Here is a 26,754-nt window from a genome sequence, read left to right on the forward strand (position 1 = left end):
CTCACCCCATTATCAACTCTCTCATGAAATCACGCTTCCCCTTTGGTGTCTCACCGCACACCTGGCTTGCACACCTGGATTGGGTTCCATTTGTTTCAGATCACCAGGGCACTGCAAGTTAGAGTCCCCTCCCACTTGTACGGTGCCAGTCTCTTGGGGCAGATTCTGTCCTCTGTTACTGAACTGTAATCCAGACTATTTCCAGGTTTTACAGTGGTAGAACTCCAGGTAGATGTCAGTGTCTGTAGTAACTTGGCACTAAAGAGTCATTAGGTAAAATGCATAAATACCCTTGAGGGAAAGGGCAAAAATGAAAGGTTTCTTCCCTTTTTCCCTGGGCTACAGAGTAAAGATCCCTGTTGCTTGCTTTCCTTCTTAGCCTGTGAGTCTTCTTCTCTTGTTTGCCTAGTGGGCCAGCTTCAAGAAGGGAGTGGAAGGTCCTCACAATCATATCTTCTATATAGCTTTCAGCTTCAGGTACTCTGGTTTGATGGGCATTTTTACACGTGTGAGTGCCACAGCGCTGGGCACTTTGAAAAGTGCCTGGCACTATGACACGTGCAGCTGTATTAGTGGTGAAATGCATGCCGGTGCTGAGAAAATGGTGGCGGCATGGTTTTAAATTAAAACGCATAGAAGGTGCTTGAGTTCAAAAGTGCACTGCTGCCTTTTTCTATGTGCTGACATGCATTTTGCCACTTAGACAACTGCATGCAATGCAGCACAGTGCGCGTCAGCTCATGCGCAGAGCATACTCGAATAATCAAATCTGCTCTGAAGCAGTGGATCTCCGGCATGTCGCAGGACAAAAATGTATGTGTATAAATGTCTATGATGTGTGAGTTTAAAGATCCTAGGGCAGAAGGGGGCATATAATCAAAGTGCCCCTGGTCTTGGACACCAAAGAGTGGGTCAGGAGCAGCGGGCCTTGAACTCTCCCAGAAATGCTTTTGTGCATGTGTTTTGCCTCGCTCCCCAACGTGTTCCCACATGAAGCTTTCTGAAAAAAATCCTTCTTCCTCTCTTAGATTACTATTGTGAGTAAGTAAAGCATGTCACGTTGAGTATCTATTTACACTTTGCTTCACATACAGGAGAGGTGATAAAGACTCTTTAAAGTAGCAGCTTTGAAGGCTGGTTGGGGAAAGGGAGGAGTGGTGAGTTATAATATTTCCTGCTGAGGTACCCTGGGACAGCAGAGTTCATCATGAGTCACAGAGAGCCCCTTTGCAGGAAGGGGTGTGTGGGCAGGGACGGAGAGCAGTCTACCCTATGGTGCTGAAGAACCTGGCCAAACACTATCACTTTATGAGTGTCATGCCACATGTTCAAATTCAAGTTTCATAGAAACTAGCTTACAAAATTTTTACAGTTTTCAGGCAACATCTTTGTGGCTGATTGACCACTTTTAACCAATTAATTGCACAATAAATGTGTTGGAGGCCCCATATTATTATAAGCATCAAGGCCTTTCCAGCAGATGTGTGTTAGACATCTAGTAGGTGAATCAGGATTTAACTCTATAGCTTTACTGACTTTTGGTCGCTATGTCCATGGATTTAAATCTAGGGGCTATTGTTTTGAGCTTCCTGGCTCATTCCACTAGTAATGGTGATATAGGGTAGTATTATACTAAGCTCAAGAGATATAGGATTTACAAAGTCTAAATTGTACCCCCATCAGGAAGGTGCTTCCCAGCAACGTGATGAAGCATTGGCTCAGCAGAGAAAGCACCCCTGTTATTACAAGTCCACTTTCTGACATATCATAGGATAGGAGGATGAGGCACTGGGCTGTAGGCAGTCTGTCATAATTGTTGGGCCATCAAGGGATGGAAGGGCTTGGGGCTAGGTCAAAGGGCAGGTGACAGATCCAGAAACAGAGTCCAAGATACAGTCCAGGGTCAGGATATGGGGGTCAGATGCTAAGTATGAATCTGGAGAGCAATCCATGGGGCAAAGACCAAAATTGAAAACTAGGGTCAGGAAGCAAGAGGCTTGCCACAGCAGAACTGTTGACTGACCTGCAGATGCAGGGCCCTAGCTGGTGCTAAATGGATAGGTGGTGCTTCCAGCAGCCAATGAGGATGCTTGCTGCTCCTAAACTGAGGCAAAGTTAATTAGCTGGGGCTTGCTGCAGGTGTGGCTGCTTCAGAATTTGGTTCAGGCTGGCCTGATTGCTCAGAGTCCCTGACAAGGGCTGTCCAACTTCTAAGCAGCAAGGGGTCATGTGCCCCCTGGGCTTTATGACATGTGCGAGCAGACACTCTTCTCCTGTTGGCCACTGGTGTGGCATGCTGTGCAGCAGGCACCTCCCCACAACCACGCTGACTGTATTGTCCTACCCCTGGATGGAGGAGACTGCGAATGCCAGCAAGAGCAGCAGGAGAGCAATAGGAAGAGAGGTACCTAGACTGGGAACCCAGGGGCTTGGGGAGGGAGAGAGAAGGAGAGAGTGTGAGTGTCACAAATTAATCCTTCATGGTCTGGACTTGGCCCATGGGCCACTGGTTTGACAGCCCTACAATGGCAGATATCCTTGGAGGCTTCCCAATCAAATAAAGGGCTGGCTCATCTTCTTCTATATTGTACGACTTTACAGTTTTCACATCCAAGGTGAAATGATACAGAATACAGGTGCTTTGATATGATATGGATAAAATATTAGGATCATTTCCCTAAGTTTGGCAGTGGCCCTTTAACAGCCTGGGACAGTAACAAAATACGCCTTTCTTACTTTCAAAAGAAAAGAAAATATTTCTGAAGAGTGTTGCTGGTTTGAGTCCTCAGTGAAAGGTTCCATAATTGCTGGTTAACTGGCCTGGTAAACAGACCCTTGTGTAGACTTGCTGTAATTGAGGGTGTGTGGGTCATGCCGTTTAATTACTGTCTGACTGCTTGGAATAGAAACCTTTCCACAGCCGCAGAATCACTCTGCATCTGATTAAGTAAACAAATTGGCAGTTACCAATCTGTGTTATGTTTGACAGAAGGATTCGCTCACACAGAACGTGCAGATAGAAAGAGAGGTGTATTGCCAGGGCAGCCAGAGGCTTCGTGGGCAAGTCTCCCACTCATCTGGCAAGAAAGGACCTAATTAAACTCCCAAACGTAACCTGGGCCAGACAGAACAGCTTTCACGCCAATTGTGCTGTCACTAAAAGATCAAATTAGAAACCAGAGAAGCTGGACTTAAGCTACAAGGCATTTTGGGGTCCCATGGTATCTCCAGAACCGCTCCTCCCATCCCAGGAGTGTTGTCTAGACTGGAGCCCTCTGTGCTTTTTCCTAGATGGAGTGTCTCTTTAAGAAAGAGCCAGGTTTGGGGATTTTTTTTCCATTCCCCCCCCCCCCCCCCAGAAGGAGAAGAGAACAGCACCAGGGGCAGGAAGAAGGAGCAGTACAGGATTTACAGACCTGGGAACACTGTTACAGAGGGAGGCTTCTTAGAAAATGGGTTAATTGATTGAAGGATCAGGTAAGGGAAGGGATTGAAAAATCCTAGCGGGCTAAATCATTGGGGTTGGAAGTGCCAGCTACTATGAGTCCAGAGATGGACTGCCAGTTCAGGTGGAAATGGATAGGTAGGGTCTCTCCCTCCTCAGTAATCTGCTTGAATTACTATTTGCTGTGAGAATAGCAGTGTATGTAAAGGGAAGCAGGATGTGTGAAGGGTATTTAAGGCAGAAGGCTGGACTAAGAGAGGACAGTGGCAGTAGAGATGCTCATTAACAGAATAGGCTTTTCCAAGATTTGAATGAACTTCAAGACAGAGTATAAAAATCATTGGGTGCATCTACACATTCATTAATGTGCTTTTGCTACTGCACATTAAATTTAGTACCTCTAATGTGAGGTACCAAATAAATGTATACCAGGAGGCCCTAATGCACTTTAAAGAAAGCACACTCTTTTTTTTTAGTGACACTTAAAATGCAATAGTCTAGTTTTACTGTGCATTAGCATATTAGCATGGCTTTTGACGTGACTCTTTAATGCACAGTAAAATAGGCTACTGCACATCAAAGTGCATGTTTAGAAGCACACACTAGTTAACAATTTGGGTTTCCAGCCAAGAGGTGAGTCAGAAACTAATAGCACTGTATTGTCAAGGTTTCTGGTATGCAATTAGTGCCCTCACTGCACTGGGTATCTGCACTCAAAGGAGGATATAGTTCTTACCCTGAAAAGTTTGTGGACATGGAATTAACCAAATGCATGCAATGCCAGGTTGTAACCACTCTGCTTGCTTGCTGTGTACCTGCTTGATTATTTTTGTCACTTGATATTATTAGACCTTCAGGCAAGGGGCAGATCTGCACATTGCTTAATACATAGCATGTTGCCATAGTACAAACAACGTTAATGAAGAGCTCCAAGCAGGATTAGTAAGAGAAACTTATCTGTAAGGTCCTTATGACATTGAATGTCAGCACTGGTTCTTCAGTGCCTGATTTCCTGCTGAGTCTTTGTAACATTTGGCAATGGACAGTAGGTGTCATGTACAGTGTCATAATAGTTTATCCTGAATTTGTAAAGAAAAATTGAACATGGACATGGATAGCCTGCTTCCCTCTGCTCTGCTCTTGACTTTTGTCTTAATGCAGCCTCCATTCCTTTTATCTGTTCCTGGGCCAGTGATTTTCCCCTGCTTTCCCATAGGTCTGGCAACTTCCTCCAAATCCCACTCCCTGCCTATTCAGAACAGGGAATTTCAATATTTGCCCCCCACTTCCCTCCTGGCTGTGCCCCTCCTGATTCTTCATGGCAAGCTGGCAATGGGCAGTATACACTTCTTTTTCTGAGAGTCTCTCAAACACCTTGGTTTGTACTGCAGTTTACCTTTACCTAGATATTTGGCTGGTGAGAGGGGAGATCCTCTGAAGAGTTATCACTGATCCTGGTTTTCTCTGATTTACAAAAATCCCCAATTTTTTATTAAAAAAAACTAAAACTAACTCCAGATTCACATTTTTCCATGATTTAAATGAAACACTGCTATATATATAAAAAAAAATGAAATACCACTAATATATAGATATCCACATATATCTATATACAGATACATAACTATATATACATATTAGTGGTGTTTCATTTAAATCACAGAAAAATGTGGATTTGGGGTTCCTTTTTTAACTGAAAATTGGGGTTTTCTTTTAAATAAGAGAAAACCAAGATCCCTGGTTATCATAAAATCTATTCACTATGATGTGGCTCTTCTACTCCTTATAACTTTTGGCAAATACACAGAAGTTCAATGTAAGTTTCATCCAGAAGCTAAATAATTTGAAATTCCTTGTTCACCCTAAATGATGATTTTCAATGAATCCTCAAGGATATTTTTCACCTAGTATCAGTTTGCAATGCAGGGGCCGTGTCTACATGAGATGCTGACTGCTCAGTTGTTACTCCAGCGTGAGGTAATACATCAATGTGCATTAGGCTGCACTAATGCACAGTAGTGCTTTTGCATGCTTTTTAGTGACGCTTAGTGCTCAGTAGACTATTTTACTGCATATTAGCATAATGTCATGATTTTTGATGTGATGTTTTAATGTTCAGTAAAATAGTCTACTGTGCATTAAAGTGCATGTGTAGATGCACCCAGTGATGAATGTTGTTTATATGGACTGCTTCTCAAAGATTCACATGTGCTCTAGTTATTTTGTGTTGCCAATATACCAAGCAACTAGGGACTGAGTGAGGTTTATGGCTGCTGTGTGTCATTGGAGTAGCACAAAGGAGTTGAAACAGATTCGTGAATCTGCTTCTTAGACTGTAACTTCTTTGGAGCTTAAATTTTGTCATTATATTTGTTCTATAAAGTTTCAAGCACACTTTTGAGAGCTGTATAAAGGTAGTAATAATGTTGAATGAGATAGGAGCATGTGGCTACTCTTCAAAAGTCCTTCTAAGAGGCTGGGATCTAGGAATTTTTGTTTAGAAATACTACCATGCACAAATGGGGTGGGAGGGAGAAGGGGGGGGGGTGGCATTTGCAGTGTAAAATATTCCAGTCCTTGATGAAATACTTTGGATCCTGCACTATTCAAACTCATTGTGATCCCTTTCTTTTGCTTGCTATATGCAATACGTTGCTTTTCAGGAAAACCATGTTTATCAAATCTTTGGTGCATTTGAATAGAACAGGTTCTTACTGAGCAAGCCATTTCCTTGTTTAAAAGACACAGAGGAATTGCAGAATTACACTCCACCCACCCTAGCCAAAATTCAGCCTAAACTTGAAAAAAATCCTGCAGCAGATGGAGCAGTCTGGGGACGGGCAGGACAGGGGAAAAGCTGCAGGTGAGAAATAGGGGTTGCATGTGCTTCCCTCACTGTTGTGCCACATCTAGGAATTACTTCAGTCTTTATTTCCTAACTTTCCATCTTATTTAGTGGACCAAACATTCTAGAGCTTGGTGCTAAATCAGAAAAGAGACAAAATCCAGTGTGGTATCATTTGTATGACACTGGCAGGGTCTACATGTGGCACTGACTGTGCAATAGCCCATGGCTCCTGTGTAGTAGTGTCACGTGGCAGAAAGCATGACACAACACTACTGCACAGTAGTCTTGAGGTACTGCCCAGTCAGCATCACAAAAAAGCCGTTCAGTGATGTTACTGAGCAGTAACTCTGGTTGCTGCGCAGTCCTTTAGTACTTGTATAAACTGACTGCGCAGTAATGACTGTGCTGTCAGTGTCTTGTAGACTGGGCCACTGTGCAGCAATCTGATTATACCTTTCTGCAGGAATAACTAGTATTCTTTTGAGACATGAGGAGTGTTTTCTCAGGTTGTATCTTGTTCCTGTCATGTTCGGTACGCAGGCTGCTGAGGTCCGCATGTTCTGGACGGCTGATGCTAGCAAGCAGTCGCCCACTTTCCAGAAGGTGATGCAGAAAAGAAAATCTAGACTCCAAGTTCAGTGACAAAAGCTCAGAAAGGTTTATCGACCAACATTTACACCAGTTGGTCTAGTAAATGGTCCGTCCAGATTAGGAAGCTTGCCCTTGACATGTTGTGACTCATGATATGCAGCCCATGCTTCCTTAAGTCACTCTGACGGACAAGTCTCACGACCCCCTGTATTGACACTTGAGTACCGCTCCGCATCTCCCCCCTTCCTGGTTCATGCCAATTCTTGTCTCTCTCTGTCAAGATGTTAATCTCTACTTGTTTCTTTTACAAATGTACACATCTGCACTTTACTTTCTTGTTGTTTCTCCCCCGTTAGTGAGTTCTTACTCCTTACATTTGTCCTCAGGTTTTTCACCTGCTGTTTGCTTACTCCCTTCTTTGAATTGCTTATTGGTTCATTCAGCAGTCAAGAGCCCCCTTTCTCTTAGACTTTTTTTGGCCCCTTAGCTTACTGTACTTTAGCGTAACTATGGCCTACCTCAGGGTTGTCCTAGGATACAGCGAATGGGGGCGTCTGCCCCAGGTCCCAGGCCCCATGCTTTGGGGGGGCCCCACGGAGCCGGGAGAAGTGGCTGCAGCCTCTCCCGTGGGGTCTGCCTGGTGCTGGTGGCTCCACCCTGAGCCACAGATGAAGCATGAAGACCCGCCCCCCCGGCTTGGGGGAGACCACAGCCTGTGCTCTGCCTTTGCGGGAATCCCATAGGCCCCCCATGGTGTTAAGAGGGCCCTGCATCCCCTAGGGTTGGCCCTGGCCAGTAATCCTACCTTAACCAGCAATCCTACAGCTGGTAGTTGAAATCAGCCTGGAAGCATGATGATATGTAGAAGGAAAAGTGGGAGCTTTGGCTGGCATGCTATGTTGCCCATGAGAACTTTTTTCTTTGGTCGACCTGAGCAGAAAAATAAAAGGAAAGCAAATACATTTCAAGTTGTTGAGATGTTAATGGGATGGAAAAGTGTAAGGTCTCTGAAGAAGGTTCATTAGAGTACTTTGCTGCCTTTGGTTGCTTTCTATTTGAGGGCCTGCGTCTTTCTTGCTAGCAGGTGCAATTTTCTGCTGCCCCTTAGGCTACTGCTGTGCTGTCTCAGCAGAGAAGACACAGACTCCATACAGCAGTCCAACTTAATGGAAATATCTTCAGGCAATGCCACAAACATGCTTGTTGCAAGCTCTGCTATTCTGACATGAGAAACACATTTTTTTCCCCCTGTTTTTTGATGTTGTCACCATCAGAATTTTTTTTAAAGAAGTATTGTGGCCTGGCAGTGGCCATATGACTGACTGCACTTGATGGGTGAAGAGGAAAACACAAAATGGACCCAATATTTCTAGCTGTATTCCTAGCGCTCCCTCAAAAGCAAATGAAATAGCAAGTGAGAAGTGGAGCAAGAAAAGTCCTTTTGCAAAATTAAGGGAGGCTAGAGTATCCCAGAAGCATACCTGCCTTTGCAGTTCAGGAGCATGAGCTTCTCTAGCCTTTCTTTCCATGCCTCTTAACCTGCGTGACTTCTACTAGAACAGGGTGTTGTGAAGCACAGAAAGCACTAAAAAGATTTTCTGCTGTCTCAGGTCTTTAATGTCCAGCTTGTTGTTCAGCAGTTTTAATGCAGTTGCTGATATGTGTTTTAGATCAAGTGCACAGTGAAGTACACTGGAAAATGCTGTTCAGACCAAGAAACTCTCCTCCTCCAGTCTGATGCTGCAGACAGAATTAAATGGCTAGCGGCAGGGAGAAAGATAAAGACTCCTCAGGTGCTAATGAATGCCAGATTTGCCAAGCAAACGAGCAGGGCTTGTTCCTTGGTGATGAGAGGAAGTGGCCATGAACTTTTTCAGAAAAAAACAATCTTCAACAATGGGGAAACAACAACTTAAACAACGACTTATGAAATGCTCAGCACTGGAGAGGCAGGCAGAAAAATCTGAGCGACTGGGTTTTTCGATGTTTTATTTTTTTCTGTCTGTTCTGTTTTTTTATACTGGTGATATGGTTTCCTGTTTATTGCAAAACTCGTGGGTGTCTGCATTTTGTACCTGTGGTGCATTCCAGATCCCACACACTTCCTGTCTTCAAGTGGGCTACTAAGATGACATTGTGCCTTATTATTTCTGCATCACAGTTGCAGCAACCTCTTTCAAATTGGAGCCCTGATTACCTGCCAGCACAGAGGTTACTGAGCATTACATTGTAAAGTGAGCCAGGGTGACTAATGAATAATATTTGCTGCCGTTGTTTGCTGTGTTAGATGTTTTCCGTCTTCTGGCTTGCATTTCTTTTTATAACTTGTAGTTGTTAGCGGGACTACAGTGACTATTCAGGGTATTACTCACTGCTTTCTCTTTGTATTTTTGCTGAGAGCTGGTAAAAGTTGCCAGACTTCCTCAGCGCAGAGAGGGACAGAAGGGGCAACAGTAACATAAGACGGTTGCACATCTCGTCTTATCAGTTAGTGTCCAGATTGATCCCCATGTGTCCACCTGTAGGGGTCATGGAGTTCCATCTTGGGCCTCTGGTGCGACTGCTGGGTTTCTGAGCGCCAGGTTAATGGAAACTGGATTGAGATAATCATGCAGGACTTAAAGAAAAGCTATCACCTGTCCCTAACTTTCAGTGGCTACTGACCCATGCACAAATAGTAGTTTGAAAAAAGAAGGAACGAAAATTGAAAACTACTTGGAACAGAGCTATTCAGGCGGTAACTCTGCTCTGGGGGCACTTGGAGAAATCCCAAGGACACTGTAGCACGAGGTGAGGACAAATAATCTATTCCTAACTATTGTCAGTTTTGTGCTGAGGAGCTTGTGATTTGGGTCTGGGCCACTGGAAGCCCTAACTAGCGAATTCCCTGGATTTCCACCGAAAAATATTGTTAGTTTTCCTCTCCACTGTTTATGCTAACAGCAGTGAATCTGTGGACTTGTGCAATCCACTCCAGGCAGCAGTGTGTTCTGCAACGCTCCTCAACTGTGTAAGATCCAGTTCCAAGTAATACCATTCCTTAATTACCTATCCTTGATTACTTTGGATGGAGTGAGAAAGGGCCATGTGAGAAATGAAGTTTAAATGTTAAAGTCTTACAAAAATTTGTTCCTATACACATTGGCTTGGAAACTTACTACCCGGTTCTTTGTTAATCTTTAGACTTTTTTAAAAATACAAAGTCTTCTTTTGGATGATGGAAACACTTGGAATTATGCCATTTGTCAGGCAAGCTCCCAAGGCTGACTCAAGTCAGTAAAGCCAAGGTGAAGGAGAGGATTATGGATTTGTCAGAGAGAAACCTTACTCTTCCAGCTCCCTTTTATTCCACAATAGTTAAATGTCTTGTTTGTGTTATTAATCAGAGAATGCCAAAAAAAAAAGACTAATTGGGAAGGTGAAATTTTCTGCAGTGTATCCCAGGATTTCTTCTTAGATTATGCTAATGCTGCGGATAATTTTATAGCATTGACACCCAAATGAGCTGTAAATGTAGCTTGGTTACTGGAAACCATCTAGCTACAGAAATGTGAAACTTTGCATAGGCTGCTGAGAAACTATGTAAATTAGCCCACCGCTGCCTGCAGCCATTGCTCGATTGTTTCCAGTACCTCGGCTTTGTTGTTTATGGCTAGCTCAGGTATCCCTACATCACAGAGTATGCAGAATAGACATGGGTAGGTTCCTCTAGAGCTAGAAAGAATTTAAGTTGTGGTTTAAGGGCAGATTTCTCCTTGAATATGGGAGTGACATGCAGTTCTTAGGTACCTAAGTTACCAAGGATGTTCGACTTTCTTTTGTATAGTATCCTAAACCCTGCTAAAATGTATGCCTTACAGTGACTACATTTTCACTCTGCAATTGCTCTGGATACTTGGAAGGAATTTCAGAGGCAAGCAGTTCCATTTGGAGTCTACTGTCACTTGATGGCAACCTGGATGCACAGTAAGGCTACACAAACTTCCTAAATTTTTGATGGCCAGAAGCTCCAACTGATGACAGTTTGCTACTATGCATCAAGCAAACACTACTCCTGGGAACAGCAGTGGTGCCTGCCTTTTGCCTAGGAGGTCAGGCACCTAGGAAACCCAGGTCCTAGACCTGCCTTCTCTCTTTGAAGGGTGGAACCTGATCTCCCATCATGCAGGGCAGTGCCCAGGTCACTAGACCACAAGTCAAGGAAGAGAGAGAGCTTCTAGTCCTGTTGAGGCCAGGCCACTGAGCTGTGATGAGAGAGAGAATAATGAGGACAGAAGGGGAACAAGCAAAAAGGAGCCTGACTGTGGTTCAGGAACATTTCATAGTCAGTAGGGTCAGAAAGGACCTAAGCAGATCAAGTCTGACCCCCTGCCATGGGCAGGAAAGGATGCTGGGGTCAAATGACCCGGCTTGGTAGTTGTCTAGCCTCAAAGTGACTGCTGCCCTGGCTGGGGGAAAGCAAGCCCTTCTCTCCACCAGTCTATGTGCATGTTACATTACAGTGCCATCGGGAAACCTGCATAAATAGCACTGGGGGCAGAGAGCAAGCTTCTTCCCATGGTGTCCCATCTGTTTGAAATTCCCTCCCTGTGGGCCTGAAATAGATGTCCAAACTGCACTGTTTGGAAAGCTTTGGAGTAGCAATCCTCATTACAGTATTTCTTCATATAAGTAAGTCTTTTGAGTAGCATGATCATATGTCCTGGTTTGGCCAGGACAGTTCTCGATTTCCTAGGCCATCCTGGCATCCCAGCTGGTTGGTGAAAATGGAAACAAAAATACTGGATTGGTGCCACCCTGTCTGCACTGCCTGGCTGCCTCCACTTGAGTAGTGGCTGGAGGCAGGGGGCAGGCTGGGCTGACCACCATTCCCCCTGCCTGGGGAGGGGGCCAGCTGGGGTGGGGTGGGGTGGGAGTGCTACTGTCAGTGCAGGCTGCCCGTGTGCATGTGTATGTGTGGCACCACCCAAGTGAACTTGTATTTTGTTACTCTTTGGAGTCCTCCTGAGCAGTGGCTGGAGGCAGGCGGCAAGCTGGGCTGGGCATCACTCCTTCTGCTTGGGTTGATCCGGGGGGGGGGGCAGGGTGTCAGTGTCCCAGATTTCCTTATTTTTGGAAGATGTAAGTTGGAATCTGTAACAGGAAGGAGCACATGCCTGCATTTAGAGAGAGAAAAAGAAACTGCTGGGTTGGTAGTAGCAAATCTCAAGGTTCATGCATGTACAATATTCAGCAGTCTCCAGCCCTCTGTCACTAGTCCACTTCACCTTGTGGAGAGAAGCTGACTCTCCACTGAGATCAAACTCCTCCTGTGCATGTTTCACCACATACCCACCTTACACAGGAAGATGAACTGGGCGTGCTAAAGATGTGGGAACCATGTGTTTTCAGATCACCCCAGGCCAAAATTCCCGCCTATTTGCAGTAATACATCTCTCAAGGGCCATATCCTACCCCCTACTGCTAACATGCCATCTAGAAAGACTTAAAATGCCATGGCTCCAGAAATAGATCAGTATTTGTGGTGCATTCGATATTAAAAAAGTTATTGCATAATATTACAGAGTTATTATGTAATATGCATAAACATGCATAAACTTGGCGTCGGGAGTTAGATCAAGTGCACTCATGTGCAGAGCTACATATCTATGCATGTGGAGCTGAATGCCTCCCTGACCCTGGCTACGTATGCCTGAAGTTTGCTGGCATCTCTGCATTAGACGTCTTGTGCGTGAAACATAATTTTCTATTTTGCTGCCTTCTTGGTTTTAGATGTTTGGTGCATCACATTTCAAGCTTCTTTGGAAAGGAGGAGATAAAAACAACTTCTCTTTCTATAATGGAGCATTGTGTCCTTTTCTTTGGGTGTCAGAGTGTGATGAGCTGAGATTCAAAATAGTTGTACAGGGATTTAAAGTTAGTAAACACCTCATTGACTGTTTCTACATATTACAGTTATAGAGTGGAAGAGGAGGAGGCATGGGGTCTGCAATAGAACGACTTGTTAAAGGATAAAATGTTTCTGACCACTAATACATCTTCTAATGCTGTGAAGAGGCAAAGACTGAATTTTCCTTTAAAAACCTGAGGACAGACCGGTTTCCAGATGATCTAGTCAGTATTATCTCCATCTTTCTTAGACTGAGCATCAGCTGGCTGGTTCTTATCCAAGTCTGTAGCTCAGCCAGACCCTGACGATATTGCAGTCTGCCTTCTGCCTCTGCCAGGAGCATCACATGCACATTACACATGAGGGTAAACAGAATGGAAACCTTCCTGACGGCCTTGTTACATATTGCACTTTGAGCTGCTCAAATGTTGATCCGTGCTGGTGCTAGCTTGAGTGAAGAACAGCCGCATGTTAAAGACTAAAAACCTCTGAAAGTCTCCTGCCTGCACAGCTGCAATTTGAGACTAGAGGGCTGATGAGCTGGGGGCTGATAAGCAGGAATCCCGGTTTTCCTTGATTAAAAAATTGCAGGTTCTCTGATAATCCATGATTAAAATTAAAGACCTCTCAGAGCCCCCAGCCCTGCTGGTGCCCCTCACTCTCCTCCCACCCCATCCCCTTGGCCCTACTTGTGCCTCTCGCCCCCCACCCCCAAGCCCTCTGCCTCCCGTGGCACTGCTGGAGGGGGGCTCCAGCTGCCAGGGCTACAGGGCCAGGGCCCCGTGTCCGCAGCCCCCTGCCCCTGGCAGGAGGGGGCGGCTGCTGCAGTGGAGTGGCTCCCTGCTGCTGCAGGCCTGGGTGAGGTGGGGCCGCTCTGTGCCACAGCATGCACCCCAGGGGGGCAAGGCAAGCCCGCACCCCATGAGATCTGTGCGTAAGGTGGGGGTGGGGGCAGGCTGCGGGCTTGGGCTCCCTGCTGGTGCCCACCTCTGGGGCCTTCGCAGCGTGGTGGGCATGACCCGGTGTGGCAGGGAACGGCGGGGCTGCTTGGAGAAGCTGCTTGTCGCTGCGAGCTCTGTGCTGCCCTGGCGATGTGCCCCCTGTGCATGTGGCTGCAGTGGGGGCAGCCCCTCAAATCTGCCCCTTGCGTAGAGGGGCATCACCAGGGCAGCGCGGAGCTTGCAGCGACAAGCAGCTTCTCTGTGTGGCTCTGCTGCTCCCTGCTGTGATGGGTCGCGCACACCGGGCTGCGGAGGCCATGGGGGAGGGCAGTAGTGGGGAACCTGTGTCTGCAGCCCACACCTACCGCGTGCACAGATTTGAGGGGCATGGGTCCCCCCTTCCCCCTGGTAGTGCACACAGGGCGGGGAGCCAGACCCACCCCCCAAACAAGCCACCCGTGGCCCCATCCTGCACCCCACCGAGGCCCTGCAGCCACTCGTTGTGGCCCTGGGCCCCAAACCCCATGCACTGCCTAGCTGGCCAGCAGCCCCAATCCCAGCCCCATCCCTGCCCAACTCCCTCCCTACAGGGGCTCAACTGCCCCACTCCCACTTACCTGCGGGAGCTGCTCTTCAGACGGCCTGGGGCTGTGCGCGTGTATGGGCACATGGCAGCCCCAGCCTGATCACCCTCCTCCCACTCCCTCCCAGCGCCCTGCAGGCTGAAACTGGGAAATCCCTGGGGTTCTCCAATAAAATGAGAAATCTGCATTTTTCTCTTGTAAAAGGTAAAATCCATAGTTTACTCAGTTTTTTTGTGGGAAGGATCCCTGCTGATGAGCAGCTATAGCTGTGAGCTGCCAGAACAGTCTATTCCTGCTTTAGGTTGGGATGAATTGGTGGGGGCAGGAACATGAAGCCGAGAGGCAGGGAGTTAATGGAATAGGTGTGGGTAATGAAATGGGAGGTGGAGAAGCAGTTGGGATGGGGGATGGGTAGTAAAATGAAGAAAGTCAGCCACTTAAGAATAAAATAAGAAGTAAGAACAAAAGAAAGTTAAAAAGAAATAATGCAGGCAAGGTTCTTTGGGTAGATGCAATATCTTTTATTAGATCAACTGAGTAGTTGGAAAAAAGTTCTTTGCAAGCTTTCAGGCGTTATCACCCTTGTTCAGGCGCAGGGAGTCTCTGCTTCCATAAGAATAATGGTCTACACTCCTAATGCAACCACTAAAGTCACCACAGTCATACTGGGGCATACTTTGCCTTTAAAAAAAATATTTTAGTTTGGAAATCATGTCTTAGTGAAATATTCAAACCCAAACGGGCATACTTGAACCCATCCCCTCTCAGGAATTCATTTTATTCATTTTTTTAATTAACTACAATAACAGTATCATGGGTGTGTTGCTGATACAGCAGTATTTATAGTGTTAGTATCACAACTGCATCAGGTATCACATATCATGAAGTTCCTGATATTTAATATAATTCTGCATTAAGACAAGCGATGTAAACTCTAGCAAGCTATCCTATAACTACATCATGCATGACCAGATACAGGCTTTTTTTTCTGACTTGGTTCATCAAAGTTCCTTTTCCCACTTTTTTTTTTCAGTTTGTGTCCAGATATGGGAGAAACTGATTCCAAACTGCACACTACTGGATTCCAGCTTCTTTTGTTCTTTCGAGTGGTTTTGCCTTCTAAGGTAAATATGCTTTATTTTGTATTGATTTTTCAGAAACATTTCTTTGTCTCATTTTGCTTTACCTATAGTCAAGACCCCATGTTCTTCATGGCACACTGGGACTAAATTCAATACCATTAGGTTATACTACTACCAAAAAATACTCTGTCTCCCCACTCTGGCCCCTGGAGGAAGGTGCTTTAGTGGGTCATACTGGAAGATGCTCACTGATGTTAAATAAGCCAGTGATTATTTTCAAGAATGATTTTTTTTCACAGTGTTGTGTCCTTTTGCTCCCTAGGGGGCTCAGCTTCATTTTCTAAGCCTCAGATCAAAAGACATTATTCAGGTGGTCTTGCTCATAGTCTTCCTCAACATGTTTGCCAAGGAAGTGAGGAAATCTGGAGTTAGAAGCAGTAGCATATCTCTAGCTGCTTGGGCCTAACCTTGGTGTGCTGGCCTCCAGCCAGCTCTTGTTCTCTGAATACAAGTTTGACTTTTTTTCCTCTCCAACCCTCTGCTCCCTGGCTGCATGGCACATTGTACTGTAATAAAAGTAACAGCTCATGGATGAAGCTTTAGAACAAAAGTAACTGCTGGCAGATCCTTGACTGGCTAGGAAACAAAATGAAGTATAGGGCACCTGGCTGTGGCCAGTGTCACAGAATCTACTGAGCCCTGACTAAGCTTAATGGGGTAGATCTCATCCTGTAGCAGTATTGCTCCAGGCTCTCTGCAAACTCAGACAGATATGGTTGGATCAGTTTATACCAGGAGCCAACAATTATTTGTGCTGGAGGGTCACTTAAGGAGTTTTGGTAAGCTGCTGTGGGCTGGGGAGCTGGAGGGGAGGTGAGCTGCTGACTTGGCCTGGTGTAGCAGGGAGGGTGTGCTGACCCAGACTCGGTAGAGAGAATTGATTGTATTCAGTGTTGGGCCCATCTGCCCTGTGCCCTGGGCTGGGCGTGCCAGAGGAAGTGGGCAGGCGGGCTGGCTGGGTCTCTTTGGAGACAGGCCTGGGACTCCTGTGGGCAGGACATACTTGGCTGGGCAGAAGGGATGGGGCCATGGGCAGGCAGGGACTGGTATCCAGGAGCAGGGCAGGTGGGCAGGGGCGGGGCTGGGGACAGGGCTGGAATCACGGGGCAGTGACAGCACAGGGCCAGGGGCTGGGTCAGAGCCCCACTCCACTCTCCGCACGTCCCTGTGACAGGCGGTGGTTCAGTGGGCAGAGATGTGCAGGAAGCGGATCATGGTTTGGCCCCAGGCCCTGGCCCTGGGCTGTCACCACCCCATGATCTTAGCCCCAGCTTCACCTGTCCTCTTCCCAGATGTCACTTCCCACCTGTAGCTCTATCACATCTATCATGCTTAGCCCACGAGGGTCCCAGGCTTGTCTCCTGCCCTCCCACCCTCCATACGGTATCCCTGCTGGTGGGTGCAGGGTGGGCTGGCACTGGCAGCCAGGCAGAGTGAGCTGCTGTTGTAGGTGCTGACAGGAAGCCAGACCTGACCACTGTGCTGCCCCCATTCTCCCATGTGCCTGGGGACAGCAGGACTGGCCGCACGGGCCACAAGCTGAGCTGCCCTCCATGCCTGGGGCAGGTGAGGCTGTGGGTCCCACTCTGGGCCAGATGGAACCAGTTGGTGGGCCAGATTTGGTCCATGAGCCGTATTTTGCTCACCTCTGTGATGTGCATCACAGTTTCAAGGTTACTCCATAACCTTGAATTTTAGACTTAGTCAATCCTGCACACAGAGGTGAATCCCATAGCTACAGCATCACCGATGACAACTGATGTACAGATAGAGCTCCAGGTGCCCTACTAACTAGTGCCTCTTGCATTTGTGTGTGCATGTGTGTGTGTGTTTGTATCTTATTGGATCCCTTAGTCATCTTATTTCTGTTTTGCTTGCAAATGATGTTGGCTAGGGAGCATATCTTTTTATGTAATACCTTGAATGGAAACTCGGGTGTTTCCAGTATATACATATTAATTAATCTTGTAACTAACAATGGTTTATTTTTCCAGATTGGTCATTCAAAGCTAAATAGACAGCCCCCTCCATGTCTGAGCTTCCTGTCATTCCTTCCCTCGGTCTCCCACACCCCATCATCTCTAGTCGGGTGCATTTATTGCTGGCCTGAACCGCATTACTTTATGTGGAAATAATCCACGTGGCTCATGTCCTCCTGTCTTTTGCTAAGCCACACATCCATTCAAAACATATAAATGCACTGCATCTGAGAGGGGATGGAGGTGGTGCCATGGTAAGATAAAGCGCAGATGGCTTACTTCATGGTGTGAATTTCCTCAGGCCTAGTGGGTGTTATCAGTGCCCATCTGCTCTATTCTGCATAGAAAAACAGTGGGGAGTTTCCCTTTGGAGAGGACAATATACCTCTTTGTCTGTCCTTTTCTAAGCACTGTTATGTTACTGCTGCCAACAGAAAGTCCTGGCCCTCCACTTACTTTTGGTATGACATATCTGAAAACCAATAAGGGAGTTCCCCCTACTGGCCTATCTCAGGATATGAACCCACAGCCCTGTTCCTATTGTTGTGAATTATGCTGACATCTCCAAAGTTGCTAGTGTGCATTGATCTCTGAGGAGCAAACCTGTGTGCAAGATGGAATAATTAAGCATCCCTTTTATAAAGCTCTTGAGTTGTATTGATTTTATTCCTCCTCTGCCCTCACAAAGTGTTGGTATAACCTTCCTGTTGTTTTACCACAAAAACTGCAGCTGTTGAGCATTTATTTTGCCTTTCGAGGGATTTCTGAACCCTTGGGTATATGAACAAAGTTCTCTGATGTCTCCTTTGCTATTTCCTTGTTTATCTTATGGAAATAAGTCCTCCTGAGATGGGCCGGTCCCTTTCTCTTCCCAGGCTGCTCATCTGTCAGTCTGGGCCAGCCTTTTCCTCTTGTTTTATCAGGCTGTTCAGATGCACTCTTTCCTGTGGGTCTGAGATCCCTGTGTTTCCCATAGCTGAAAAAGCTCTGAACTTGTACCTGTTGGGTCACTGCGAATGACGGGGGGGGAGGGTGCATTCTTGCGTGTCAGTCCCGGGATGACGTGATCCTGGGGGCGCTGGGCTAGCAGATTGTTTTTCTTTTTCTTTTTCCTTTGTTTATGCTACACTTGATTTGATACTTGGACCACGCTTGGTTCCCAATGGCTGCTGCTACTGAATAAGAAAAGTATTCCAATAGACTTATGACCTCTCTTTTCAGTAAAATAGGCCACTTCCTCATTTTGAAAACATAATAGAAACAACCTCCCCTGTCCCCACTGCCCTAAAACAAGGAAAATCCATGTTTTCCAAGGGGAAAAGATGAAAGGGCCCAATCCTTTAAGCTGTGCTGTTTTATGTCAGTAAAATTATTCACTGATTAAGGATCTAGCTTTTGGTAAATCTAAAAGTGCAACATTTGTATGAAAAAAAAAAATTAAAGAGTTTAAGGAAACATTACAAACAATAGAGACTTAAAAAAAATAAAAATAGCAGGTCACGCTGTTTTGATGGCAGAAGTAACTTAACGAAGGATAGAGAATTGCACATAGAAAGTATTTCAGTTGTTGCTAACGAACAGATGAGTAGACTACAGGAATTTAACATTAATTTGGTTTCTAGATGCCACTTATCACTTACCTCTGACCATATCACTTGCCCGTTCATCTGTCTCCCTAGGGCTGATGCTGACATTCTGGGTCTTTTTCAAATCAATTGCCAGAGAAACGTTTTTCTTCTCCTGCCAAATTAATCCAGCTTCTGGTCCATCTTGGGTAAGACTCAGTACTGGCCAACATCAGCTTTTCTTTGTATAAAAAAACACCAGTGCAGCAAAACCTGGGACTATTCACCACCACAGGAATAGAAATAGGTGCTTTAAACTGTAAGGAGGAGAGGGTGGATTTTCTAGCTTCCCAGTAGACACACTGTATTTGCTTCTGGCCCTGAAACGGCTCATGATCTCAGGCCTATCAATTCTGTTTTAGGAAGTATAGGGCTGTTTTACATGAATTAATTCTATTTTTCTTTCAACACTGCACAGTGTATTTGAGCTAATGTTAACTAAGTTTTCATTCTAACAGATACCAAAAAATAGCCCATGAAAAGTATTAAAAGTTCTCTAAAACATTTGCAGAATATTTTTTTTTCCTCCTAGCATTTATGGATTATATGAAGGAGAGGTGTATGATAAAGGTCTTACTCATTCATCACTCATCCTTGCGCTTTCTGCACACCTACTATGGGATTATTTTTCCCTAGTACTAATCAATGGAGATATTTGATGTGGCAGTTATTTATGTTGGCAGAAAATAAACCGTATCCCTGGTAGATGGATTTGGGCAGAAGAGACTGTGGGCTGTTGCTGTTCAAAAGCTATGGTAATAATAAATTGTGTGCTTATGGGCAGAGAATTAGGTTTGTGCCATTAGGTGGCTTGACATTTTCTTCCCATCTTTTTGTGGATTTATGTCAAATCTTGTGTGTGTGTAACAGCATGAAGTACTTTATAAGCAAGTTTGTTGTGTATACATTTCCTAGGCTTTTTTTTTTTAGTGCTTAGTTGGGCATAGTGAGGAGGGTGGAGAAGATGAGTAACACTGTCCAGCAGCATCTGCACTTCATGCGTATGTGGGGTAGAAGTAAAGATGCTGCTGGACCGTGTTTGTTACCATTTGGTTTTAGAGTAAAACCAGACAGAAAAGTGTAGCTCGGGGGAGATTTATATACATCTGGCAGCATCAGGCTTGCAGGTGCCACGTCTCACACAGGAACTTATGTGTATGCATTCCCACCTGCAACTCTTCCCATAGCAGTAACGTCTCCATGTCCAGCTCTGAACAATGTGTGTGGATGTGTGCCCCCAGTGCTCGATCAGTCAGGTTGGTGCTCATGGGACATTAACTTTCAGTTTACTTTGGGATTACACCGTTCTAAAACCAGCCCGAAATCTATCATTTAAAAAGGATGGCAGGAGCAAAACCTCAAATCTACACAGAAAATGCCAGTCAACAAGTAAGACGGCCAAAGAAAAAAATTTCACAGCTATGGATTTTCCATGATATTTTAAATCTGTAAGATGCCTACGAATATTTAACTTAATGTCAATTCAGTAAACAGGCTGAGACAAGAGCAAAAGAAGAAAAAAACCTTCCCAAATACTAAATCTTGAGTACAGTAAAATAAAAAAATATTTTGTACTTCTTCAGAAAAGGTAGGCAGAAGCACATCTGCATTCCATTCAGAATATTGTCCGTTTGTTTGGAGTATTTGGTATAGCTTAAACTCCAAGTTTTCTTTGGATCAGACTTTAAAATTTGGTTTGATTTATTTCCAGTGAAACTACAGAAACCTAGCTTCCTTTTTTTCCCCCTATCTCTGCTGAACTGTTAAGTTAAAATAAACATTATGTTTTTATGTATTTATTTATTTTAGCTACCGCAGAGGCAAAAATGTAGATCAGGGAACTTTCCTGTTAATACTTACAGTATAGTCAGATTTACTAGGACAGGTGCCAGTAGGCTTAGGTACCCTCATTGCTTGCAATGTTTGACTTGTATTTTTTAAGATAGTTTTTCATGTTCCTTCTGGTGGCCTGAGGAAAGTGAGTTTTACTGGGGTCACGTCTCTATTGATACTGAACTGTTATCTTTTAAGAAGAACTGATCAAATATGTTCAGCAGGACAGAGATGCTGGTGAAATGATGCTTTTACTCAGTAAGGAAGGGGATAGATGCCTCAGCTGAACACATAGGTAGCATAGTAGATCTACTTGGGTGGCAGGCTGTGTAAGTCTAGTGTGGAATATAATGTTTGCATTGTGTTCAATACATTGCCGGTCCCATTACAGTAGAGCAGGGAGGGTAATTATTTTGTACTCTTACAAAATATATATATATATCTTCAGTACTCTCTTGCACCTTTCCTGATATACTGTCAGGAACTTATCTGCCCTAATTAATGAAATCTCAACATCTCTGGGAGGTACATAAATAGTGGTGCCACAGGACAACTATTGTAGAAATAAACTGGAAAGGACTGGGAATATAAAGTATTTTATTTTTCCAGCGCTACTTCACTGTGAGTCTGAGGCAGCTCTGGAAAAAACCGAATGCATACCCTGCATTCCCATTCCTTTCATTTTGCTAATACAGTGTATTTAATTTACATGCATCCTGGATTCGTACATAATTTGTTTAACCGAGTAACACACATACAAAGCAGGTGCGTCTACACGTGCCCCATGGCGCTGTTGTTACTGCACCATCATTTAGTACTTCCTTTTGGAAGTATTAAATGATGGCACAGTAACAGTCTATGCTGTTCCATGCCAGTGGTGCACTCTTATTTTTAGCCACTTTTGTGCTGTAATAATGTGCTGTAGTGAGGTAGTGTGTTGCTATGGCAATATAGCTGTGGCATCACAGTTTGTGCCTGCCAATGCTACATCACTGTACTGCATTGCTACAGTGACATAGTATCTTGTGTAGATATGCCCAGCCAGTCCCAATTTATAGCCTAGTCCTTACAGCAGGGGTTACTAAGATATGGCCCATGGGCCACTGGATCTGGCCTGTGGAACCAAAGTGCTTTGGTGGTAGAGGGGTTTCATCTGCACTTGTGCTGGGGCTGGATAGCAAGAACTTGCACTAAGACCATGAGGCTGGGAGCTGTGCCCATGCCAGAGACGGGGTGGGGAGAAGTGGCAGCAGGGGAAAGTCACAGGAGCGATGGCGGCTGGGTTAGACCACAGGCCCACCTTAAACCTGCACCAGATTGTTTCAGGCTGCTGCTCGGAAAAGTTGCTGACTGCTGGTTTACATTGTGATAAAGTCCATTTATCTGCTTATCAATTGACTGCATTAACCACTTAAGTCGGTGATACCCAAGCCAAGTGAGTGGTGTGGAGTTGGTCTGAGGCCTGAATTGTATTCAGGGTTGGCATGTGGAGACAGTCCATGGGTGCACTCTTGTGCACCAATCCAACCTGACACAGTGCATGTGGCCACATGCCAGTGCAACCAGCTGTACATCAGCTCAACTCTGCAGGCCCAGATCCAGCCATGCACCAGCAAGACCTCACACATTTAGATCCAGCCATGTGCTGCCCTGACCCCATGCTCTGGGATCTGGCCACAGAGCCACTCTGTGCTCTGGGGTAGGACCACTTTATTTGGTCTACAGGGCTCCCCATGAGTCTGGAAATTTTGCAGAAGGAGAGCAGCAGAATAATTAAGGCTGCCACCACTCCCTTGCCACCATGTTTCCAGACCCGTGAAGAGCTCTGTGGGCCGAATGACATGGCTCTGTGGGCAGGTTCTGGCCCACAGGCTAGAGATTGTGCACCCCTGACTTAAGTACATAGTATTTTTCATCCCCGCTGCATGCTTTGTAATTTCCATGTATTCTTCTTAACTATACACTGTGGTAACTGGCTGTTTTGTAACTAATTGCATTCAGTTTAAGTTCACCAGAAACAGCGAAGAGGAAGCAGCTGTGAAAGGCCTGTGATTAGATGCCTTGAAAATGCCAGGAGCGAGTCAGTTCCCCTGACTTCCAAGGTATCTTAGAGCAGTTTCATTTTCCAGGTTTCTGCTACTGAAGGAGCTGGTTTGTTAATCCCACAGTACTTACAATGGAGGCTGCTTGATAAGCATCGATTGTTTACAATAAGTTTGGATATGTGCACAGCCTTTTCCCAGTCCCAAGTCTGTGTGCTTCAATAGAGCACACTGTATTCAAAATGCACAGTGGTGAGCAAAGAAGAAAAGAGCCATTTTGTCCTTCAGCTGGGTTGCTTTACAAGAGAAGTGGCTATGGTCCTTATATAATACTGAATGAAATGTGTGGGAAGGTACCCTTGTTACATTGTGAATGACTAAAACTATAAATTACTATACTGTGGATCACTAACCTAGACTAACCTCTCCTGACTTTTATTTGGCAGCTGGAGTTGAAATGAAATGCTAGTGAAAGCTAGTCTTCCAATTACCATAAAGTCTCTGTTCCACTCCTTACTCTTACTATACAATTTTAGCTCCTGACATGTATATTTCTTGGTCTTTTGTTGTCTGTTTTTTCCTCCCACATGTTATGACACAGAGTATTCAGCAAACTCAGAGGACTGGCAGGTAGGAATGATGTACACTTCATTTGCTGTAGAATATTAAAATGTTGGTGACCCATGGAGGTCCCACCTGGGGTGTCAAACCCTGTCATTCTAAATCAGGCAAGTGACTTGCAGTATCAGTATGAATCCAAATAAACTGGAAGCCAAGTCAGCTGGCTCCAACTTTTCTTGATGTTGATCAATATGGGAGGGATATATCAATAGCAGCTATAATAACGTTTTGTCATATCTAGCCTTTCTGCACTGAGATTCTGAACATATTTTCCGTGCATTAATTAAACTGCAGAACAGCTGCGAAAAGGAAAATTACAGAGCAAGGTGAATATTGACAAACATTTTTGAATAAATATTAGTTTGAATGTTTAAATGTTCATGACCTTTTAGGCTTGCCCTCCTATGACTATCACAGAAAATGGATTGACTTGTAGAATGGTTGGAGAATGATATTTTTAATCAGATACTGAAGAATTTTCCCAAAGAGCAGATTTCAAAGGAAGGATCATAGGCGTTCTCACTGGAAATGTATTTCTAAGGGTTATATTCGTGCAGCTGGGAATAAAAACATAATATGTGACTTAACTGTTCAATAGGGGCCAGACTGTTTTCCTTCTGTTCGGGGCATAAGTAGACCAAGGCCGTGGACCAGGGTTATATTTATGCTGGGGAAACTGCCATTTTCCTGGTGCCAGGAGTATTATACAGATATTCATGTAGTTTATGGCAGAATAAACCTAATACTTCTGCCATTACTTGCTGTACTTTTCTAAGAGCAACTTCCCTGATCTGGAAAGTTTTCCAGTGCCGTGTGAAATGCCTGTATGGTTACCTGTGGTGTAAGAGGGGCCCCTGGGACCCCAGTGTCCTGCAGTCTGGAGGCGGAGAGTATCTGGCTTCCTCACAGCCTGACCTGCAAATTGTCAGTGTGCCCAGTTCTGCTACCTCCTTCCTGGTCCCAGATCATAGATTTCATAGACATTAGGGGCTGGAAGGGACCTCAGAAGTTCATCAAGTCCAGCCCCCTGCCCAAAGGGCAGGAAGTCAGCCGGGGTCATAGGATCCCAGCAAGAGAAGCATCCAATTTACTCCTGAAGGCAAGATCAGGGGGACTGGGCAGGGGGTGGCTGTGGCCAGGTCCTAAGGCAGGGGTGGGCAGTTATTTTGGGCGGAGGGCCACTTACTGAGTTTTGGCAAGCCATCGAGGGCTGCATGCCAAGCAGCCAGGGGCAGATGAATATTAATTTTCTAAGTTTTTTAGGGGCTCCGTGGGCCAGATAGAATGGCCTGGCGGACCGCATCCAGTGCCTGGGCTGCATTTTTCCCACCCCTGCTCTAGGGGCTACTCCCTGTCCCGTCCTGCCAATCAGCTCTTGCCCATGATCTGACCACCCCAGGAGGAGCCCCAGTCCTGCAGCTAGAACACCTGCAAGCACCACTGTCCTGGCCATGGGGCCCCCAAGAACAGCTCTGCTTCCCACCACACTTGGAATAGCACCAGGTTCCCCGGTGCTGTTTCATGGGCAGCAGAACAGCACTAGGGAATCCAGTCCTATTCGAAGGGCAGCAGGAAGCCACACTGCCCCTTAAAGAGCAGTGCTGTTTGAAGGGCATCTTCTGGTCCTACAAGTGGCTGTGGGCTGTGTTTGACAGCCCTGGTTTCTGCCCTGGAACCAATTGCACACAACCAGGGCTGCAAGCCTAGCCTTAGTTTGCCTAAGAAGGGCAGGGGCAGGAAACATACCTGTCCCCAGGTAGCCAGAAATTGCCTTTCCCCTGCAGCTACTTCCAGGTGATGTCCACATGGCATCAGCTGGAGACACCCTGTCTGAAATGGAGTACGTGGAACAAAGAGCAGCTCCTTGTCACCCATGGATGGGGAGCTCACATTTGACATGCCTCTACATCCCCTTTCTCCCACCCTTTTCACAGTGTTTTCCAGGGCTGCAAATTTCTGGGAAATTTCTAGCACTGCAGTTGAATGCCTGTCTCTAGCCTTACACACCTAAGTGTGATTCAATTCCACCCTCCTCAAGCCCCTGAAAAACAGCTACTGTAAAAGGTGCGTGGGCCTTCCTCCCTGTTTTTTTATGACTCAATCTGCGAGTCACATAATATGCTCCAAAACTTAGGTGTCTTTTGATTTTCGGGGACTTGAACGGCCTGGCATGGAATTCCACTTAGGCATCTAAATCCATTTAGGTGCTTAATAGGAGGAATAGGGTCTAGCCCTTAGTTTTCATAGTCATGCTTGTGAATTCACATGTCAAATACTGAACACTCACAACCAACTGCTTGTGAACTGGCTGGAAACCATTATGTTGGTATAATTATGAATGACAACAAATTAATAACAAATAAAATTATTATCTCTCCGTGGCCAGTCACATACAGAAAGAGAGAGAAAATCGTATAAGTAAAGGCTTATAAATTATTCATCCAGGTTTAGTCATTATTATTAGAGCAGGCTTACTGTTAGGGAAATCAAGACTAAATTCAAGTTAGCAACGTGAGTCAAGGGCAATAAGAAGTCCTTCTGTAGGTATGTAGGGAACAGAAGGAAAACAAATGGAAGCGTGGCCCCCTGCTGAACGCCTCGGGATATCTGGTAACCAGCACCCAGGAGAAAACCAAACTGAATGCCCACTTTGGCCCATCTGTGATATAGTACCCCTTTGCACAGAAGGGGATTGTGCTTCCACCTCCCTGAATTTCCAGCACAGTGGAGTAGCTACCATACTGCAGGGGAGGCATTAGCCAGAGCTCCTTTGGAAGCTAGGCCAAGAATCACTTAAGAGTTAAATATTTTGTTTTATACTCATTTCGAAGGTTGGTGCTATGCTACCTCTTTTAACCACTCTGCTGATGAACTCTGTGGGCATATTTGGGAATTTTTCCTGAGTTCTGTTTGATTCATCTGGCTTGTCAAACGGACAAAATTCAGTGCTTTCATGGCCGGGGGGGATGAGGTCATCTTTTAAGGGCCCTAAGGGATACATGGGTGACACAAACCATTCAGAATTATCCACAGCATTTTGTTTGCTGGTTATTGGGTGTGTCTACATGTGTAATTACAGCACCTGAATAACAGCTTATTGCTCCGGAGTTAATTGCTCCTGGGTACCGTTTGAATGTGTGCCTGGAAGTAATTAATTCTGGAGCAATAAGCTTCACAGTTTACTCAAGCACAGCACAGGAAGACTTGGCAGGG

The 26,754-nt window shown here is 45.3% G+C and overlaps 1 protein-coding gene across 2 annotated transcripts in view; it reads left to right on the forward strand.

Moving 5' to 3' along the window:
* The window catches only part of HIVEP3 (HIVEP zinc finger 3), a 529,666-nt gene that overhangs the window by 175,836 nt on the left and 327,076 nt on the right, over positions 1–26,754 (forward strand). For both annotated transcript variants that reach the window (XM_090056875.1, XM_090056873.1), the window contains one exon: positions 15,333–15,423. The gene's annotated coding sequence lies outside the window, so the exon portion shown is untranslated. The remainder of the gene's footprint in view (positions 1–15,332; positions 15,424–26,754) is intronic.

This window comes from Crocodylus siamensis, chromosome 7, assembly GCF_052110815.1.
Source record: "Crocodylus siamensis isolate JL-2025a chromosome 7, ASM5211081v1, whole genome shotgun sequence".
Taxonomy (NCBI): Eukaryota; Metazoa; Chordata; order Crocodylia; family Crocodylidae; genus Crocodylus; species Crocodylus siamensis.